The sequence below is a fragment of the Adiantum capillus-veneris genome, chromosome 24, assembly GCF_014529385.1.
Source record: "Adiantum capillus-veneris isolate H3 chromosome 24, ASM1452938v2, whole genome shotgun sequence".
Taxonomy (NCBI): Eukaryota; Viridiplantae; Streptophyta; class Polypodiopsida; order Polypodiales; family Pteridaceae; genus Adiantum; species Adiantum capillus-veneris.
Genome location: NC_140954.1, coordinates 50,289,949 through 50,302,756, shown reverse-complemented (window position 1 = coordinate 50,302,756; position 12,808 = coordinate 50,289,949).

The window sequence follows — 12,808 nt, the reverse complement described above, 5'->3', positions numbered from 1 at the left end:
CCATGCAATAGAGGATTCAAAAGCTCTGTACTTTTTAGTTTTTCCACTCTACAATGGAGATTTCGGATAATCAAGATGATGAAAGAAATAACTAAATTGTCAAGGCCACTCATAGAGAGTACAGGTCGGTAGAGGGGTACGATCCAGCCTTTAATGACTGGATTTTGAGTGTGGTCATTCACACAATGTCACACCGTTGGTGAGAGGTGAGAGACATGTACAAGGACGGTAGTCATGCTACCATATACACGTGGTAGTGATGTGTGTGAACACATTAGGACCGTTGGGGCATTTTTTCCCTCTTTAGGAGGTTTTTTTCCCCGTGCATTGTATATACGCCCATCACTCTAGGGCTATCTATCTTTCCATTGCACACTAAGGAACATACTCTCTAGTGTGCCTTTGTTCTTTCGTCCTCTCCAAGCTGTGTGCATTTCTCTGCAACCCTAATTCCAACAATTGGTCTCAGAGCAAGTTGCATCCTCCCGGGCTTAGTCACCAGCATCTCCAGCACATGCCTGCTCAAATTTTTGATTCGGGCTCATTTCGGCCTCTGTTTCCACTATAGGCAGTGCTGCATAGCCTATTTCGTCATTTTGTGTAGAATTTTTGTCAGTACCGTTTTTGCATAATTGGTGCCTTGCACTCTTCTACAGTTTGTGCTATATAGCACATGTTGTTCTCGCTTTGTTTCTCCTATTTTCGGGCAGTTTTCACATCAGGTACAACATTTACCATGGCAGACAACAACATAGATGTGTTCAAGATGTTTTCTATTGAGGACACGTTGGGTGGGGACAATTACCCTATGTGCTTATATGATGCAACATGTTCTTGTGTCAGGGGGCATCTCGAACATTGTGCAGGGCATTGATGTACGTCCTGGTTCTGAGGATGTAGGTGATGTTGAGGATGTTGCAGGTCTTGCTGCAAGGATTGCTGCTATTAGATTTATTTTGCCTACGATAGAACAAGCTCGTTGGGATGTAAATGATGTGCACGCTCATGCATTGATTGCATTGTGTGTGAAGCACACCATTGTTTCTCACATTCATTCAGCAAAATCTACAAAACATGCTTGGGATATTCTAGCAATCCTTTATGCAACCCACAATGAGGCTAAAATTGCTTTGCTGCGTAAAGAGCTGGAATCGAAGATTAGGCATGATGAAGATGATATGGACACTTTCCTTGTTGGTGTCAAGGATACCAACGAGAAACTTATTTTTGTAGGTGAAGTCATTTCAGACAGATCCCTTGTGTAAACTGTTCTTGATGCCTTATCAGATTCTTACCAGACTTTTGCTAGTACTTGGAGACTTATGACCCAAGGAAATCTTGAAGCTGTCAAGTTTGATGCATTATGCACATTGCTGTTGAAAGAGTCAATTTCCAAAAAAACAGGACTAGGCAGCATGCAGTTGAACAAACTTTTATTACTTCTCAAAGAAAGGGTGGTAACAGCAATGGAGCCACTTCTTATGGTTCTACTGCAAGTGGAAAAAATCCTGTTCCTAATGCTTCTGCTGGCAGCAATTCGTTTGGAAATTTTGGTGATAAGGGAAAAAAGAAGATGTGTTGTTGTTATTGTAAAGCTAATGATCACTTGATCAAGCAGTGTCCTAAGTTGAAGGCCAAAGAGGCTAAGAAGAAAGAGGGTGGTTCCTTTGCAAATGCCGGTTCCACTACAAATGCAGCCATTGTTGAGTCTTTTGTAAAAGGAGATTGTGATGTTGATGTTGATGTAGAATGGGCTTAGTGCAGAGTGCACTTACAATCTTGTTGTCCATGATGCAGGCGTGTCAGTTGTTGCAGATTCACATGTGTGGTATTTCGATAGTGGTGCTACAAAGCACATTACCTCACATCATGAATGTTTCACCTCTCTCGAGTCTGTCCCTCATGGGAATTCAGTCACTTGTGCCAACAATGCCTCTTATCCGGTTCAGAGAGTTGGAAAGATTGTGCTTACTACTGAAAATATCAGTTCTTTTACACTTCTTGATGCACTTTATGTACCTGGGATAAAAAATAATCTTTTGTTGTATCTGCACTTGCTAGACTTGGACTTATAATCAAATTTGTGGATGACAGATGTACAATTCATGATCTCAGTTTTGGTTGATGAAATTATTGCATCTGGCCCAGCCTGTATAATCTCACTTGGTATGACAAGTGTGGACAAAATTTTGCAAATGCACTTCTAGATTCAACGGCTATTTCAGATGCAAAACTTTGGCATGCAAGTTTTGGGCATAATTTAGCTAGTTCGCTGCATTTGCAGAAATTTGATATGGTTGCCTCTTTGCCGTCTCTTGAAGCACCTGTCAAACATGTTTGTGAAGTCTGTATTTTGGGTAAAATTTAGCATTCTAAGTTTCCAAAGGATGGTTCAGTTAGGGCCACATGCAGGTTGCAGCTTATGCATAGTGATGTTTGTGGGCCCATGCAAACTCTATCCTTGGGAAATCACCTATACTTCATGACTTTCGTTGATGATTACTCCAGGCATTCGTGGGTATTTTCGCTTAAAGAAAATGCTCTTTGTCTAGTCGTACTCTTTCAAGCTCTCGCCATGCATCTTATGCATGAGATTGTTATGCTTTGGTTGTATCTAGCTTACATGATGTTGTGGAACCTCTCTCTTTGGATGAAGCACAAAAGTCAAAAAATTGGATGGCTACCATGCAATCAGAATATGATGCACTTATAGAAAATCACACATGGACATTATGTGATTTGACTCCTGGAAAAGAGGCCATTGGTACAAAGTGGATTTACAAGTTGAAATGCCAGCCGGATGGTGAGATTGATTTCCATAAGGCTCGACTTGTTGCAAAGGGTTATGCACATAAAAAAGGCATAGATTATGAAGAGAATTTTACTCCCACTTGTCGTATGACTACTGTTTGTTTTCTATGTGCATTGGCAGTTCATTTTCGTTGGGATGTACATCAATCAAACATTGTTATTACTTTCTTGAATGGTTATATATTTGAGGAAGTTTATGTAATGCAGCCTCGCGGTTTTGTCAAGAAAGGACAAGAGAACAAAGTATGCAAACGTAACAAGGCTTTGTATGTGTTGAAGCAATCTCCTTGTGCTTGGTATGAGAAAACTGACACTCATTTGGTCAAATTAGGATTTTGTAATAGTTCAGCAGAAAGCACATAGTATGTAAAGCGTGAGGGTGATGTACTTCTCATTGTGGTTCTTTATGTATATGATTTGCTGATCACTGGACCAAATGAGAGACATATTACTAAATTTAAGGCTGATTTGAATTCTACATTGAAGATGAAAGATTTGGGGCTGTCCCATCATTACTTGGGTATACAGTTTAAGCATTGTGATGGTGGTATTGCCTTGTGTCAGAAAAGTTACATAGAAACATTGCTATGTAAGTTTGGACTTGAGGATTGCAAACCTATTGACACTCCCATGGAAACAGGTTTGAAATTGAGTCTTCATGATGCTGGTGATCCTGCAGATGTCACTCTTTACCAAATTGCTACTGGATGCCTCATTTATGTATGCACACAAGGCCGGATATTCAGTTTGCAATCTCACAGGTCAACAGATTTATGCATAGCCTAGGGTCTAAGCATTGGCAGGATGTCAAGAGGATTTTTTGCTACCTTACTGGAACTTTACATCTTGGCTTGTTTTATCCCAAGGAGGGATCATTGTCGCCAGACTTACATGATTTTTTGGACCTAAATTGGACTGGTTGTTTTGACATGTGAGTGTCCACAAGTGGTTTTTGTTTCATGCTTGGCAGTTCATGTATATCATGGTTGAGCAAGAAGCAACCTACTGTGGCCACTTTGATTTGTGCAGCTGATTACATGGCAGTCTTCACAGCTACGGTTGAGTGTGTATGGCTCAGATGCCTTATGGCTGATTTGGGTGTTGGACAGGACACTGCCAACACTATCTACACTGACAATCAGAGTGCATTGGCAGTTGCGAGGAACCTAATTTTTCATGCTTGCACAAAGCAAATTGAGGTGCATTACCACTATGTCAGGGAGAGGCTCTCAGCACGAGAGACCAGCTTGGCTTATGTGCCAACAAAGGAAAACCTTGCAGATATTTTCACAAAGGCATTGTCTCGTGAGAAGCTTGAAGCTTTCCGCAAAGCTTTGGGCCTACTCCCGTTTGTGGACTGATCATGTCCTGAGGGAATGACACTTCCCTTTACTCATGTGCCAGCTCTCATTCACTGCATCACTCCAGGGGGGATTTGTTACCATATACACGTGGTAGTGATGTGTGTGAACACGCTAGGATCTTCGGGGCATTTTTTCCTTCTTTAGGAGGTTTTTTCCCCCGTGAATTGTATATACGCCCATCACTCTAGGGATATCTATCTTTCCATTGCACACTAAGTAACACACTCTCTACAATGTGCCTTGAGCTTCCTTCATCTTCTCCAAGATGTGCATGTTTCTCTGCAACCTTAATCACAACAAGTTCAATGCGGGCATGTTTGCATGCAGAGGAGTTGTCATAATAATCAATATCTCATTCTCCTAAATGATTTTCTCATGTTAAATTGATCATTTTATATGGGGAAGTTCCAGGGGAGAAAAAACTAGAATATTGGTTAAGCTAGCAGATCGGCCACATTAGGGATCCAAATGAGGGAAAATAGGGATCCCAAGGGGGCGGGGGGGCATCTGCAAAAGAGTAATGTGCAAAAATGGTCTTAAAAGACCCTAAGGTTCAGCCCATTAAGACTTCCAAAATGCTAAGGTTCCAAAATTCAAAGGTTGTGTCCAAAGGTCAAAAGCCTAGGGAAATTGCATGCTCTGTGTGCGTCCCAAAAGTCTTTCTCAAGCCCTACAAAGGAGGGGGCAAGCCCAAGAAGTAGGGGATGAGAGAGGAACTCACACACACACACACACAAGCTTCCTTGGTACACAAGGGGAAAGAGGCGCACATGTCAGCTCCCTAGCCCATATGCCCACAAGGTGTACTTAAATCCTATTGGATGGCCTTGGAGGTGGACCAATGAGAATTAGGCTAGAGTAAGTCTAGTTTAATAAATTTGAAAACACTTAATAAAACAACCAATAGGAATTAATCTCTCTAGAAGACTATTGGACAGTCTCCCAAGGGGTCCAATGAGCATTCAGCAGCCCAATGGCTTGCCTGATTCCTATTGGCCAAGAGGCAAAGGGGTCCAATGAGAGTTTAGTCGAACTAATTAATTACCTCTCTCACAAAAGGGGAAAGGGGGACACATGTCAAAAGGATAGAACTTATGCTATTGAATTTTGATTGGCTGGGCCTGGAGAGGTTCAATAGGGCTGGAGCATGAGAAATTAGCAAGGGGGTCGACCAAGAGAGAGAGGGGGCTGATTTTTCAAAGGCATTATTCAATTACACGCTCACACAATCTATGTGTGGGGTAAGAAGACTCTCTCTCTCTCTTCTCAAGATTTAATGGAAAGCTTATCACCTACTCCAAGCTTGTGAGAAGGGAGGCCTACACCAACAACTCTTGGCTCTGGGATGCAAATCCAACCAAGAGCCAAGCTTCAATGCATGCTCACCTCCTCTACCATGCTAATTACTAAACTAAGCTATGCTAATATGTGTGAGAAGGGAGGCCTACACCAACAATTCTTGGCTTTGGGATGCAAATCCAACCCAACCAAGAGCCAAGCTTCAATGCATGCTCACCTCCTCTACCATGCTAATTACTAAGCTAAGCTATGCTAATATGAGTGATTATGTGTTACGAGACTGGGCACCCTCCTGTTGTAGTGGTTAACTGCAATTGGGATAGCTGGGCGTAATGGTTAATTATGTGCTGTCTATTTATTTTACTAATTGAGTTGATGATGATTTTGTAGAGTGGAATGCGGGGAGTTGATGAAGAGGCGACGGCAATTATTCTTGGCCATTTTATAGTTGCACAGTATCTTAGAATCTCATTTCAATAAGCCACTATGGCTCTGTAAATATTTGTAGTGGGAACTCCCCTTATGGGTCATGCAAGAACTAATGAGCTTCACTCATTTACAAAAGTGAAGTGGTTGTAAAAGAGGGGCCTCAATTTTTGGCACCTCAAACTCAAAAATAATATATTAAATACCAACTCCACAAGAGAGGTGCCGTGGAGTTTGGGGCTAGATTTAGGCCTTTCTCTTGCAGATTCTCTTCTCTACTCTCTGAAGCTATGGTTAATTTGCTGTGTACTCTCTAAATCTAGTCTACATCTCTTACACATCTCTTACATCCCCTTACAAGCTTGTCTATATCAATTCTCTGTTTACTGTGTGTGTGTGTCATAGTCTAGGTGAGTGTGTGTGCTTGGAAATTGGAAGAAGAGGTGGACAGTTTGATGGTGATGGCTTGAAAGCTTATGTTGAGTACTTTAAGCGGTCGATCTCCCCCCTCTTCTCCCAATAGTGGTATCAGAGCCTCAGGTTCGAGGATTAATCGGCACCAGATTTCAGTTTTAAGAAGGAGTTTTCTCTAATCGACAAAACCCCAATTGCAATTCACCGACTTTGCAATTCAAGGATTCAAGGGTTCGTGGAAATTCGAAGTATAATTGATCGAGTTTACAGAAGAAAAACTCGATTGTTAATTGGTGGCTAATCGGCAATCAATTTTCAATTTCGGCTTCAAGACGATCAAGAACGGGTATGTTCAACGGTTAAATTTAAGCACTCGCTAAGCTTGCGTATACATGAAGATACGGACGAGAACAATCTGCGAGAACACCCTCCTGCACACAAGAAAAGCTAAATGTCAACCTCATCAAAAGCTGCAGAAAATACTGTCAAAAGTATTGGCTTAGTTTATGCATCAATTCTTGCTTTTGTCTTGTAGCCTGGAAAACTTCTAGAGGTCGCCATCTCAATTTTTTTTGGCTTGAGTTGTTCTTCCACAGAATCCCATGCAAACTTAAAAGTTAAAGTTAACTTCAAAGACTTAAAGTTAACTTCAAAGACTTAAAGTTAAGCTGAAAGAGGTATTTCAGTGGTCATCCGTCCATTTCATCTTCAAGCTTAATAACCTTTAAAGAAGACAAACACCCTTTCAATATCCTCAACACTTTGGCTTTGGACACAATTAGTAAGCCTTGCACCCCTTGGTCGGCACCACTACAAACACAACCGTAAAAATCACATACTCCGCCCTTCATTAAGAATTCTTGGGCCGCCAACCTTCAAAAAAAAAAAAAAAATCTTCGGCTGTCTTTCGGGATTGTTGATTGCCATTGCTTTTGAGATACGGGAGATCGGGTGCCACGAAATTCAACTGGCTCGGTGACACACCGTCGGACTATCTATTCTCTGGCAATTTCCTAGCGCATCGCCATTCTGGACTGGACGCCACCGCTCTTTTTCAGCTAAGTACATTACATTTCTGTTATTTATTTTATTTTATTCCGCATATTGCATCTGTGAATATCACCAAATAGCCTTTTTAAGCATTACCATTTAATTATTTACTTTTTTTTTAAGAAAAAGAAAGAAAAAAAAAGAAAAAAGAAAAAGAAAAGCACGCAATCATGGCACATCTTCCTCATGCACCCACGATTGCAGAGCAACTTCAAAATTTGCAGCAGTCACTCACATATGAACGCATGCGAAGGCAAGAACTTGAAGATAAATTATTACATTCTGCACGCACCGAATCTGCACCGGCACCCAAGAAAAACAAAATTAGCAGAAAAGCCTTCACTTTCAAAGATTTTGATGGCACTAAAGATGCTAGCACGGTTCTAGCATGGGTTAGTCAGTTAGATGACTACTTTCATGATGATGACTTTCCCGAGCGTGAAATGGTAAAGTGTGCATCCAATCATCTCACTAGCAGCGCTGCATTGTGGTGGAACGCAACCAAACAACACGGTACAAGACCACGCACCTAGCATGCATTCAAAAAAGTGTTTTTACCCCAATTTTTGCCAACACAGTACAAAGCTAAAGCACGACGTCAATGGGATTTAATTCGACAGGGTAGAAATGAAGATGTACAGGGTTACACTGACCGTTTTTGGAATTGTCTAATTCAATTGCAAGCTATTGAACATGTTAGTCGCAGGAAATTGAAGCGAAAGTACATATCAGGCTTGGCACTACAAATTAGTGCTGAAGTAGATATGTTCGAACCTGATTCTCTTTCAAAGGCCATTAATTTGGCTCTCAACGCAGAAAAGAAGAAAGGTGGACATTCCTCTCACACTGATCAACCTGCTAACACTAACCGCAACAAGAGACCTCCTTTCTCTCCTAACTCTGACAGAAGCAAACACCAAAGCCATACCTTTTTCAAAAGACGAAGATTTGACAATCCTCCTGCCACTGCTCAACCTCATACAAGCAACAACCACAACAACACTCAGCAACGAGGCGACCAACATCCTTTCAACCAGCGTTTTCCTCCAAATTCTAATGGTAACAAAAAGGTGAAGTGTTTTAAATGCTTTCAGTATGGTCACTATGCAGATAAGTGCCCAAATGGTCATGCTAAGGGCAATGGTCAATCCAATGGCCATTCAAATGGAGTCAACAGGAATTCAAGTCAAAAACCCTTCAACAACAACCGCCCCAACGGAGCTACTCTTAACCTCATCGAAGATGCTACACCCGACGACAATGAAGTGGAAGTTAACTACGGTGAGGGATATGATCCTGATTATGATAACGATGACAACCCATCCTCAGATGATGGTAGTAGCCATGATTTCATTTCCACACGATTGGCACAACAACTATCACTCTCTGAAATTTCATCACCCCACAAGGTCAAAACTGTTTTTAATAATCAACGTTTTAATTGTAAAACTCAAGTCACTGTTGAAGTTTGCATTGATGAATTCACACAAGCACGTACATTTTTGGTAGCACCATTGCATGGACTCGATATGATTTTGGGAATGCCATTTCGTCATGAATTTGACCCGTTGATTAATTATAAAACACGTACAATGTCTCTCACTCATAATAATAAAAAATTCTCCATCCAAGCAACACTGGCACATCAAAAATTTCCACTCCTCTCTCACACTCAAGCCAAACGAGCAATTCGAAAACAGGGGAAAACATATCTAGTATTGGTAAATCAAATTTCTGTTGAAACTGAAACTTCACGTAACTCCACACACGATGAATTTCTCTCACAATTTAAAGATTGTTTCATGCATGATCTCCCACCTGGAATTCCACCATCACGCCCAGAAGACCACAAAATTGACATCATACCGGGTAGTGAACCTCCTTGTAGAGCACCTTATCGTGTAAATCCTACCGCACACAGGGAAATACAAACTCAAATCACTGATTTACTTGAACAAGGCCTAATCCGACCTAGTAGTTCACCATACGGAGCTCCAGTACTTCTTGTCAAGAAGAAAAATGGAACATTTCGTATGTGTATTGACTACAGGGCTTTAAACAAGATCACCATTAAGAATAGGTTTCCTATTCCTAGAGTGGATGATCTACTAGACAAACTGAAAGGGGCAAACATCTTTAGCAAAATTGACCTTAAATCAGGATATCACCAAGTCAAAATGTTTGAACATGATGTCTACAAAACTGCTTTCAGAACACAAACTGGGCACTATGAATTTCTTGTCATGCCATTTGGTTTGACAAATGCACCAGCTACATTCACACGCATGATGAATCGAATTTTCATTGACCATCAAGATTTTGTGATTGTATTTTTTGATGACATTTTGGTATTCAGTAAATCTGAAGAAGACCATAAGCAACATTTAACACGTGTATTTGATCTGCTTGCACAAAATCACTTGTATTTAAATCCTGAAAAGAGTTCATTTTTTCAATCTGAAATTGAATATTTGGGACATATTGTATCGGGTAAGGGAATACATGTCGATCCAAAGAAAATTGAAGCCATTCAATCCTGGCCTAGACCCAAAAACTTGCATGAGCTACGATCTTTTATTGGTCTTTGTAGCTATTACAGGAAATTTGTTCGTAATTTTGTTTACAAAGCACATTATTTGACTCTCTTGTTGAAGAAAAACACGCCTTATGAATGGACTGATTTGCAAGAAAGCTCATTTAATGCACTTAAACATGCTTTGACTAATGCACCTGTATTGCAATTGCCTGATTTTGAAAGACCAATCTTTGTGGTAGTCACTGATGCTAGTGGAAAAGGTATCGGTGCAGTCCTCATGCAAGATAACCATCCAATTGCTTTCGAAAGTCGTAAATTCAAACCGTCTGAAATAAAGTTCAGTACTTATGATAAAGAATTGACTGTTGTGGTACATGCATTGAAAATCTGGAAACACTATGTAATGGGTACTGACTTGATCATTAAAACTGATCAACAAAGTATCAAATATTTACTTTCTCAGCCTTTAATAGATGATAGACATATTAAGTGGGCCGCTTTTATTCAAAGTTTTCAGCCCAATATTCAATACCAGCCTGGTAAAGAAAACGTTGTAGCTGATGCCTGGAGTAGAAGACCCTCACTTAATCATCTATCAACCATTACGGGAACTTCATTTGACACTATGCCTGACACTTATGCACATGATGATGACTTCAAAACAACATGGTTGCACATGCTTGATAATTCTGTACACACATTTCTCGAATACACTATTCAAGAAAACTTCCTTTATTTCAAACAAAAATTGTGTGTGACTAAACCTTTCCATACATTAATTATTGAAGAATTGCACAAACCCCCTTATGCTGGACATAGAGGATTTGCTGCAACTTTTCAAAATTTATGTCGTGATTTCTATTGGCCTACTATGAGAATGGATGTTAAACAGTATGTGTCAACTTGTTTGATTTGTCAAAAAATCAAAGCAGCTACAGGTAAGAAATTGGGACTTTTACACCCTCTCCCCATTCCTGAAAGACCTTGGGAATATATTTCAATGGATTTTGTTACTGGTTTCCCACTCACAACGCACAAACATGACATGATATGGACTATTATTGATCATTTCTCTAAACAAGCGTACTTCGTTCCATGTAAGAAAACACTCACAGCACATCAAGCTGCACTTTTGTTTCTTAAGACTGTTTTCCCACATCATGGTTTGCCTAAAGTGATTATTTCTGATCGAGATTCAAAATTTTGTAGTGCTTTTTGGACTACTGTGTTTGAAAATCTTGGCACTACACTTGACTTCACTTCTGCATTTCATCCTGAATCCAATGGTCAAACTGAAGTCACAAATCGCACAATCATTGATTTGCTAAAGGCTTATGTTTCTTCTCAACCTAAGAAATGGGATGATTACATACATATTTTGCAATTTGCATACAACAACACCACTCACACTGCCACGGGTAAGTCTCCATTTGAAATTGTCTATGGTCACTCACTTCCTACTCCTGCTTCACGTCTTTCTAATGTTGTGCCTGCCGCTGATGATTTCACTACTGACTTTCATGATATTTATGCAAGTGTGCATTCTGCCATTAAACACTCACAAGAACTTTACACCAAGCATGCTAACAAGCATCGCAAGGCACACCAATTCAAAGAAGGTGATCATGTTTTACTTCGCATCGAAAAACGAAGGATCAAAAGTGTTGATACTAATGTCTTTGTTAAGCTTGCTCCTCGTTTTTATGGACCTTTCAAAATTTCAGCTATCATTAATGATGTTTCTTCTTGTTTAGAATTACCTGCACATTGGCACATTCACAATGCATTTCACATTAGTCTTTTATGACCATTCAGAGGACCCCTACCTACACACCACATTTACGAAGACCCACCTTCACTTGTAGACCAAGAAGAGCAACTCATCCCTGACAAAATAGTTGACCATGAGACCACCACTACACGCACTGGAATGGTTTATAACCGTTACCTTTTGACTTTCAAGGGCCACCCTAGAGAGGATGCCAAATGGATGCCTAAAAAGTTTTTTCGCAACTTTCCCAACCTTCTCCACACTTTCCATCACTCACGGTCCAGTTGATTTCTCTATTGAGCAACTGAGGACAGTTGCTATCCCTGGTGGGAGGGATGTTACGAGACTGGGCACCCTCCTGTTGTAGTGGTTAACTGCAATTGGGATAGTTGGGCGTAATGGTTAATTATGTGCTGTCTATTTATTTTACTAATTGAGTTGATGATGATTTTGTAGAGTGGAATGCGGGGAGTTGATGAAGAGGCGACGGCAATTATTCTTGGCCATTTTATAGTTGCACAGTATCTTAGAATCTCATTTCAATAAGCCACTATGGCTCTGTAAATATTTGTAGTGGGAACTCCCCTTATGGGTCATGCAAGAACTAATGAGCTTCACTCATTTACAAAAGTGAAGTGGTTGTAAAAGAGGGGCCTCAATTTTTGGCACCTCAAACTCAAAAATAATATATTAAATACCAACTCCACAAGAGAGGTGCCGTGGAGTTTGGGGCTAGATTTAGGCCTTTCTCTTGCAGATTCTCTTCTCTACTCTCTGAAGCTATGGTTAATTTGCTGTGTACTCTCTAAATCTAGTCTACATCTCTTACACATCTCTTACATCCCCTTACAAGCTTGTCTATATCAATTCTCTGTTTACTGTGTGTGTGTGTCATAGTCTAGGTGAGTGTGTGTGCTTGGAAATTGGAAGAAGAGGTGGACAGTTTGATGGTGATGGCTTGAAAGCTTATGTTGAGTACTTTAAGCGGTCGATCTCTCCCCTCTTCTCCCAACATTATGTGAGGAGATTTACATCTATCTCGTAAGACTACTCCTACTTCCTCTCAATCTACTCTCGTACCCCTCTAGCTCTCACCATCTTTGAAGGTGTGTGAGGTCTTGGGTCTGAGACCGTGAG